This window comes from Sphaeramia orbicularis, chromosome 8 (genome assembly GCF_902148855.1).
Source record: "Sphaeramia orbicularis chromosome 8, fSphaOr1.1, whole genome shotgun sequence".
Classification (NCBI taxonomy): domain Eukaryota; kingdom Metazoa; phylum Chordata; class Actinopteri; order Kurtiformes; family Apogonidae; genus Sphaeramia; species Sphaeramia orbicularis.
In genome coordinates, this window is record NC_043964.1 from 26,497,989 (window position 1) to 26,506,682 (window position 8,694).

Below are 8,694 nucleotides of genomic sequence, written 5' to 3' on the forward strand. Positions count from 1 at the left end.
ACAGATGAACGTGATCAGATTGAAAAATAGGGACAGGAATTGTTTAAAGACATATCTGTGAGTTTATGCAGCTTATTCACATCGACTCAACCGTTTTTAACCAATTCATTTAACAAACAATTCATTCAAAAGTATTTCTGTATTACTGATGCATGTTTTAATGTCCACAACACAAGAACAACATATTTACTTTAACCCATAAAGACCCAGAGATACTTTTGTTTTAGTTACCAAATGATTTTTTTTCTGTATTTAACCTTTCATTTATTATCATGTTATCCTAAGTATTTTGCATTTTTAGGTGAAAATCAGGTATTTTCCTATATTTAATTTACCAATCATGTAGATGTTCATACAAGCTCTGATTAAAGTTGAGGGTTATTATATCAGAAACCGAGAAAACTGATGAAAAACAGACTTTTTTAGTAAAATCTATCATTAATTGAACATAAACCAAGTGTCTTCATCCACTGTCATTTGTCAAACTTGGAGTTTGATAAATGACAGTGGATGAAGGGTTTTACTGGTTAATCAACGTTGTAGAAGATGATGGTGTTTCCACGGTAACTACAGAGCTTCTGAACATCCATATGGGTCACTTATTTTGTAAATGTTTTATTCATTTTATTAATTTGTATTCATTTTATTTATTATTCATTTGAATTTTTTTTTTCCATTTTGTTAGTTATTTTATTTATTTTTCTACATTTTGGTGCCTCTTATTTTTTTCTTCAATTTTGTTCAGCTTGTGGTTTATTTTGTTCATGTTAGTATTTTGATGAATTATTATTCAGTTTTGTTCATTTTATTGATTGTGTTGGCTGTTTTTGCTCATTTTGTTGCTTAGTTTTTTCTATTTTACTTCGTTTTTGTCAACTTTTTGCTTATTTCTTTCCTTATTTTTTATTTTGTAAATGTTTGACCAATTTTTGTTAATTTTATTTATTTAATACTCACACACGCATATATATATATATATATATATATATATATATATATATATATATATATATATATGTATATATTATTTATTTATTATTATTGTTTTATTATTATTATTATTTATTATATATAAACCAAGTGTTTCTACGTTCACTGTGGAGACTCTGAATGTTCAAATGGGTCATATCTGATGACCATGAAAAGATGACAAACTGTATTTTACACCAATTATTTACATGTATTGATAGGATTAGTGGATCAACAGGTATTAAACATTTTAGATCAGTAGATAGTTTTGGTCAACTGTGTATGTTTGGGTCTTTATGGGTTAACTGATTTGACCTGATGACGCTCATTTGCTACTAATAATTGAACTTTAACCTGTATTTAAGGCATCGAAAACAGCCAAAGTCGAGTAGTTTGTTGAAAAAACTAATAACTAACACGTAGAATAACAGTTTCTTGTGCTTCCTGGTATTTCTAGACTTGTCGCTGAATTCGTAGATGGTGTAAATACGAGCTAAATTCTCCCTTTTCACCCGTTGGGTCATGTTATTCCAGGGATGAGCTGGAGTATCGTCGTCTATCAGTCTGCACGGGTTTGTCTACAGTTTACAGAAAACAAACAGAAGTGTTTCGGCGTCAGCTCATCTGGGCTCCAGCGTCAAACATGGAAATAAGTCATGTTTTGGTCGGTAACGTACGTCGAGGTCTGAGCTCTTTTGTTCTGCTTCAAGTTAAAAAAAAAAAGAAAAAAAGAGTGATTTCTGTGTGAATTCCTAAGACGAACACTCAGATAGTCGTTTGCTTTCGTCGTATTCTGTAACCAGCTTCATATACAACCAGACCTCGACATTAGTTCGTATAAATGATTGAGAAAAACTCTCTTTATCGCTGGTTTTTCATGTTTCACTGAGTCGTGATGAGCTGACTGGTGCATTTCTGAATCACTGAAAAGATTTGTACAAAAGAAAACCAAGCAAAAAAGCTACAGAACCTGTAAATACATTTAAATGTATATACACACACACTATATCGCAACTCTCTGAGTAACTGTTTTATATGTATTCCTATATGAAGTGGGGTTATCTGTGTATTTTCAATTCAGCTGAACTTGTTCTTTAATTGTATGTAATTTCTATAATGAGAATATATTGTCTCAAAGGTGTAAAGTACTTTTCTTTTGGGTTCATTTCATAGGTAAAAGTAAAATATTATGACTTTCTTTTCTTTCTTCATGGATTATTTTCGTTGTCAAACTGTGACATAAGTAATCTGATTGTTTTGAGTGTCAGAATAAAGCAGTTATAAGAACATGACGTGGATGTTTTCAGGTTCTGGTTTCACATGTTTCCTGTGTTTCATCTGTTTTCTTTAAAGTCTTTTTTTTTTCCTGAGTTTCCTCTCGTGGTTTTCTGTCCTTTTTTAGACGAATGAGGATGGTTTGTGTTCAGGCCACGAGAGCTCAACGCAACACGACTGCGACACGAAGGAACCGACGCCACAACACAAATACACAAACACGAACCTGGTGGAAACTGGATCAGAGCTCAGTTTGTGTCTGATGTTGAGGATTTACCGATAACAGTGTTTGGAAGGTTTCAGCCCGTTTGCAGATTTCTGTCCTTTACTTATTAGATCTACATGATAATATTTATGTAAAAGAACTTAAAAAACTAAGATCAATGCTGCTAAAGATACTGTTACTTATTGTATGAGTGTCTATGTAAACATCTTTTTGTCCAATTCCAGATAAAGATTTAGGTGTTTATTTCTAGAGAATAATGCAAGTTCATCTTCATTTTTAATCAGTATAAACCACTACTTTATCAATATTTGATGAAATGACCCTGATATTGAATGTTTTATCCTTGATTTTCCCTGGACTGGTACTTTTTACGTAGTACTTTTTCAACATTTTTTTATGAGCTATTGAATGTTTTGCAGTTTTCCCAGTATGCCCGTGTCTGCACTCTGCCATTACCTATTAGTATTAACAGCTTAAAAAATGGAGCAGATGCAGCTGGAAAAGCAGCTGTTTGTCAGTTTACATCCTTAAATTGACAGAAAAGTCTGGAATAAATGAAGAGACCAGTGGTTTTACTGTTACTATTTAAAGTTTTAAATAAAAGTAAAACATGTTAAAAGTATCAGCAATGCAGTATTTTAAGGCCTGGAATAAAGCAAAATAAACATGATCATACATTTTAAATAACATAAAAGTTTCTGCAATCAGAAATAGTTCAACAGGATGATGAGTTCTTACCACGCAGATAAAACAAAAAAAAAATTTCTTTACCTAAACTATGAGCTGTAAGAGATGTAATGAATATATTATTACAATTTTTTTTCAAGCGAGAAAAAAACGTAGAGGAATTTCGTTATGGTTTGCAAAATAAAAACTCTGCTTATCAACAGGATGTTTACGGGCATCAAAGGTCATTAAATAGACTTATATGTGAATATTTTAGGACTTTTTTCGGTATTAGTTTTGTCCAATATCTGATGTCAGAAACTTAAACCTATGAAACTTAAATACTTCTCAGAAATCCCACAAACAAACTAATTACATTTATCTGCAGCACTTAAATAAGACAAAAATGCTTCCACCAAAACTTTGATTTCATTAAATATTATCTGAAAACATTAGATTAAAAGTCTAAAACACCTATTCAGACCAGTTTCTCATTTCTTTAGCCTCATAGTACAACAGCTATAAAAGTCCCATTTTAGGCTAAATTGTGATCTCTGCATAAAATGAAGCAGCGAAGACACACAGATATTACACTTAGGCCAGAAATACGACTCAGGGAATTACGCTATGAGACTAACGATATGTGAAATCTGCAAACATCCGAACCGCTGGTAGTCGTGTTGGTTTGAGTTCTCTGGTTTTCACATGTTCCTGATACAGGTGGAAACATTTCACTCAATTAATGAAAACCCTGTGTTTGCAACTGCACAACTGTGTAAATGTGAGTCCGTAACCTTCCATGTGCTCAGGTTTTAATTGCGACGTGAAGAAGGAGAGAACACCTGAACCGATCCTCTCCTGAATCCTCGGTGTCTGTGGGTGATTAATATATTTGCTGTCAGCGAGGACTATATGGAGCTCCAACAGTATTGTGTTGCTCCCTGCTGAGCCCAACGACTGCATGCGGATATTTTTGTATGGCAGGTCCCCGATGAGCGCTCGGTAAATCTGAGGACGGACGGATGGAGGAGGGGGAGGAGGAGGAGGAGGAGGAGGAGGTGAAGCCGAGCCTGGATGGGGTCGGGTGTAGAGGCTGATTGAGGATGCCACCGGTTTGACTGTTGGTCTCTGTGGATCGGGAGTGGAGAGGCGAGGTTACGCACTACAAAGCCGTTTGGAAATTAAAGCCTCGTCTCTTTTCATTTCTTTAATTTTTTTTCCACGAGGCTCCGCGGAGCTGCTGAAGATCAGTCTGAATTAGCGAGCATCTGTCATGACGAGGGTCCTGGGACGGCCCCCTCCCCTCCCATCCGCCTCCATTACGCCCAGACTCTTCACTTCACTTCGCCAAAGTGCAGATCTCCACTCCTTCTCCTGTGATGTTTTTCTGGGGAAGGGGGGTTGTTTGGGGGGGGGGGGGGGGGGGGCTCGACTCCCGCTGGTTTTATTCAACTTTACAAGAACGGGATGAAACGTCAATGAAGCTGTTGTGTCTCTCAAAGTTCGCAGAGTTGAGTTTTAACAGGTTCCAGTTTCCTGCTGTGACTTCACTGTGTTTTCTTCTTCTTTACAAGTTGGATAAAAATTGCTGTGAAGGAACAACTTTAAAGAAGCTGTGTGTTGTTTATTCCTACATTTTTAACTTGTATTTCTGTAGAATCAACGTCTAGTTTCTACTTCCTGTGATGTGTACTAATGTGCAGTACTGGTACTTTACTTGAGTACGTCCATTTTCTGCAGGTTTATACATGTATTTAACTACATCTGAGGCAAAGCTTGTACTTTTTACTCCACGGCATTAGTCTGAGAACTTGATCTCATTTCAGATTAGAGTTAAACCTATGTCTCCAACCAGAGGATGAAGGTCCATCCACACTAAGAGACTCATGTTAGGATCTGCTTTTATAAGAAAAACACAAACAAATGATGCTCAAATAATGATGTGACAAACTGGGTCCCTGTAAATTGTGGACGTACTTTGTCAGGTTTCCATCAGTTCATTAATTTGTCCTTAAAGGTGGAATTTTGCAACGACGTCAGATTTTTAGACCTTTTCATTCTTGGTGTGGATGGTCTTTAAGCTAATGCAGATAACAGAAACAGACCTGTTTTTCTGATTTTTATGAATCATTTTAGAAATATGTGTTTCTCACAGGTCAGCACTGCTACAAGCATATGTTCATCTCTAGAATGTGACTCAATAGTTAATAGTATATAGTTAATAGTCAAGTTATTAAAAAAAACATTTATAATAAATCACTGACAGGGTTTATCTCGTTTGCTTTTCATACAAAATGCTCTGAATTCACAACATTTACCTATAGTTATACTTTTCACCTTGTGGTTCTTTCACTGAAGGATTTGAATGACTCACAGTTCAGGCATATCCCATCATGCACTAGTGGCGGATCTACTGCCATGTCATAGCTCCTCATTATGCATGCGTATCCGAATCATAACATCCTGCATATTTACCACCTCTCCCGCTTCTCTCCCCTGTTTCCAGTAAATACAAAAGGAAGAGCTGTACTCAGTATTGATGGACATCACAGATGAAAACAACGAAGAGAGGAGAACTAGCTTTAGGAAAATAACACAAGAAGAAGACGAGAAGGAGTCCCTCTACTGAGGCTGGCGAGGGAAGACGGGAGGCGAACAAAGTGGCGCCGCGGCAGCGGTGTCAAACCAGCCACAAACTTGACAGACGGAGTGAGCCAGTTTCCACCAGGGACCACCTTTTTGCCGGGTAGAAAAAGACAGAGCGAGAATGAAAAGTGTCCCGTTATTATAAAACATTTTATTTTTCTATACTTTTGTGATTTACAATGGTAAAAAGTGTGTATAAAGCAGTATATATGTACAAATCTGTTTTTATGTTTTTTGGTAAGGGAGATGAACAGTTGGCCCTTGATGCTGATTCTGTGGTACGCAGGAAGGAGGAGGGAGGAGCCTCCCCCCGCCTCTTTTCTCGAAGGCACACTGCTCCTGTCGCCAAGGTCGACAAAAAAAACAAAACAAAACAAAAAATTTATGTACACAAACAGAAAGGTGGCAGGGAGAGCTCGGCATCGGCAGAAGCACTTTCTACGCTGTACTTCCTGTGGGTGGAGTCCAGGTCCTGGTCTCACTGCTCCGCCTTCTTCCTCCCTCCTTCCTTCCTTCCTTTCTTCCTTCCTTCCTTTTTTTGGCCGCTGACGTCGCTCTTTCTTCCTTGTTGCGATGTCACTGGCCGGCTACTGTTAGCAGCGTCCCCCGTGGATACTGTCGTGATGTCACTTCCTCCTGGCAGCACCATTGGGCATCCCCGCCCTCCCCAATGGGCAGCGTCACTGGTTTACAGCGTTGGGGAGTGGGGGGGTGAGCCACGGCGGGACGGTGAGACGGTATAACGCCGAGCCTCCCCGGTCTGCCCCTCTCCACGCCCCAGCAGAGGTCATTGACTGAGGACTAGTTAGAGAAAATGGCGCCGGAAAAAGTCGCCGACTTTACTCACCTGCCAGACTCCGAGCCCAAGCCTTTGTGTCACTCTGCACCGGCGGAAAAAACTATCCAACGCAGACCAACACGATGCGGTGCGTACAACTACCAAGGATGCACGTTTCCACCTGACGAGAATAACTCATCATCGTCCATGTAACAAATTGAATTATAATCGAATAATCCCATTGTACTACATCAGCAGGTGCATAACCAAAACACAAGCCTGAGGCATAGACTACGACGCTAGAGAAAACATTATAGAAATACAGTAGTGCCCATCCAACGGTAACAAAGAACGAGGGCTGAAATATGTCAATTTTTCTTTCTTTTTTATTTTTGTCAATGTATTCTGAGAATATTTATTATTTGTGTGTTTTTGTTTTTTGCAGCACTGAAAAGTTTTAAAGAGGAAAAAAAGTTTTAATTTGGTGGAAACAAAACCTTAATTCTTTATATCAGGAGAGTCACTGTAAACGTGTTTAAACAAGAATGTTGGTTCAGTTCTTTGAATGTACTTTAATGTCTAGGGTGTCCAATACGTATGTATTCTTTTTCTGTATATAAATATATATACATATCTATTATATGGGCTGTGGTGATGTCAGGGAGTAGAGGGGGTGGGCAGGAAAGCCTCTGGCCCCCAAACATAGATATCAGACCCCTCTCCAACTAAATATGTCCCTGATATTTACTGTAACATGTGATCATGTGTTATATGATTGAAAGTGTGATGGTGATAGTGTGAACTGATCTCCCCCTCTGACCCCCCCCTCCCCTTTTACTACACAAACACAAACCGTAGATGAACAACAGAAGCAGAATCACACACACACACACACACACACACACACACACACACACACACACACACACACACAATCCCAGACAGCATCTCCCATCCAGAGCAAAGCATCACATCCTCCTTTAACCCAACGCACACTTCAGGAAGAACATGAATTCGGCCCTTCATTGGAGCTGGGAAGACTCGCTAATTAGCGCAATGTGTTGTGGGTGTCAGATAAAAAGTTTATGAATATTGATTTTTTTTTTCTAACTTGAACCAAAGTATGATTTGAACACAGTCTCAGTGCTCTTTGATCAGGAGACAGCGGGACTCGGTGATGACGGCGAAGCCCGGATGTGTATTGACGTGACCCAGATTTCATTGGCTCATCATCGCAGCCGAGGAGGCGCTCGCTGCTGCGCTAACGTAACGAGCTTCCTGCGGCGGCCTCTGAACCGCTGATCTCACGCTGACCCTGCTGGGCTTTATTGCATATTGGAAGTAACCTGCTGGCCCTGAGAAGAAACTTTTTTCATCGTCAGAGGCAGAGCAGGTTTTGGGTGAAGCACAACTTTGTCTGAGAGTTCAGGGTACACTGCTTAGGTAGTAGTGGTTTTGTGTGAATTGTTCCCAGAAGGTAAAGCTCCTGACTTCCTGTACAAAACTGCAGTGTGTACTGTTAATATCCTGTACAGTAAATCTCACCTCACACTTCTTGATTAACTTCATCTTATTTCAGGTTCAAAAAAAAGACTGAATCAGGGCTCCTACCCACGCGACCTCTGTTCATCTGTAGACAGCTTCTCATATATTACAAAGAGTATCTATATCATGGCAACTTACTGTTGTGAAGTCTAAATGGGGTAAAGTCGGTCATTTGTTCTCCCATGCAGTGATCATATGCAGGCTTTGCATTTTCGTAGCTGTAGGTTTGTTTCTGAGAGTCACACGGTTCATCTGGCCTACTTTTCCAGAGTTGTGGTGGGTCAGAAACGACTCAAGAGGCAGGGCGGAGTTTTACTTTGACAGGAACTTCCTGGGAGGCAGAATCAAGCCTGACGGTCGACTTAATGAAGAACCACAGTTTGATGTTTGGTCACATGGTCTGATTTTGTTCACTGAATTATCTATGCACTCAACAGACTTGATGTCACATGTGGTAGGGACATTTTAGGAAGACGCCACTTATTCTTGTTAGCCAGGAGTACTTACACTTTAAAAAGAAAAAGGAAAAAAAAAAAAAAAAGAATAACTAAGGCTGCCGTTATTCTGCGATTTTATTACTGTCAACTAA